Source organism: Lathyrus oleraceus, chromosome 4 (assembly GCF_024323335.1).
Source record: "Lathyrus oleraceus cultivar Zhongwan6 chromosome 4, CAAS_Psat_ZW6_1.0, whole genome shotgun sequence".
In the NCBI taxonomy this organism is placed as follows: domain Eukaryota; kingdom Viridiplantae; phylum Streptophyta; class Magnoliopsida; order Fabales; family Fabaceae; genus Lathyrus; species Lathyrus oleraceus.
Window position 1 is genome coordinate 139,881,842 of NC_066582.1, and position 1,385 is coordinate 139,883,226.

At 43.1% G+C, this 1,385-nt stretch overlaps 1 non-coding gene across 1 annotated transcript; it reads right to left on the bottom strand.

Annotated features, from left to right (window-relative positions):
* Positions 1 to 383: 383 nt before the first annotated feature.
* On the bottom strand, positions 384 to 490 carry LOC127076962 (small nucleolar RNA R71). Its single transcript, XR_007786967.1, has one exon. It is a non-coding gene; the product is annotated as a small nucleolar RNA R71 (small nucleolar RNA).
* Between the last annotated feature and the right edge of the window lie 895 nt (positions 491 to 1,385).

Genomic DNA, 1,385 nt, shown 5'->3' on the forward strand with positions numbered 1-1,385 from the left:
CCGAGATGGCAGAACCAGCTCGTGCTCTTCGAGATTATGCTGCTCCATCGCAAGATGAGCCGCATTCGAGTATTGCTCCACCCGCAATCGAAGCGAACAACTTCGAACTTAAACCTTCGCTGTTGCAGGCAGTGCAACAGAACCAATTTTCTGGAAATCCTACCGAGGATCCAAACCTTCATTTATCCGTATTTGTCCAATACGCTGATACTGTTAAAGTTAATGGTGTGACTTCAGAGGCAATTCGACTTCGTCTCTTTCCTTTCTCGTTAAGAGATAAAGCTAGAAGATGGCTTCAGTCTCTTCCTTCCAACTCAGTCACCACATGGAATGAGTTGAAGAAAGTCTTTCTTGCCCGATATTTTCCTCCAAGCAAAACAGTTATGTTAAGAGCCCAGATAAATGGATTTAAGCAGAAAGATAACGAGTCTCTTTTCGAAGCATGGGAAAGATACAAAGACATGATGAGACTTTGTCCACACCATGGTTTAGAGGACTGGTTAGTAATTCATACCTTCTATAATGGTCTCTTGTACAACACAAGGTTAACAATAGACGCCGCTGTCGGTGGTGCGCTTATGGATAAACCTTACGCTGATGCTTATCAACTTATCGAGAGCATGGCCCAAAACCATTATCAGTGGGGAATCGACCGAACAATGGTAGAAAAACCTCAAACAAAAGGGGGCATGTATGAGATAAGTAGCCTTGATCATGTTAATGCAAAAGTGGATGCTCTTGCCAAGAAAATCGAAAGTTTAAATGTATCACCTCCAGCCACCGTGGTTGCCGTAACTCAAAATTGCGAAGTCTGTGGAATTCAAGGTCACACTCCTACAGATTGTCAACTCCTAACAGGAATCCAAGCAGAGCAGGTGAACTATGCTCCAGGAAATCCCTACTCGCATACCTATAACTCAAACTGGAAGAACCATCCTAATTTTTCATATAAAAGTAATAACGGTTTATACGCACCAGGACAAGCTCCCAGTCAAGCCCCAGCTATACCTCCTGGATATCAAAAGCCGACCCCATCTACACCTAACAATAACGTTCCTAGGAAATCCAATTTGGAAATCATGATGGAGAACTTCATAGCTTCTCAACAACAAACCAATAAAGAGTTCTTAAACCAGAATGTACACACTAGCGAACTGATTAAACAATTAGCAAGTAAAGTGGATGCCCTGGCTACCCATAACAAAATGCTGGAAACATAAATCTCGCAAGTAGCTCAACAACAAGCGCCTACTGCTGCCCCAACTGGTACATTTCCTGGATAACCCCAACCTAACCCGAAAGGCCACGCTCATGCAATGATATTAAGAAGTGGAACAGAGGTAGAAGGACCGTCTGACCCAAGGATTGAGAACCAAAACTCTAAA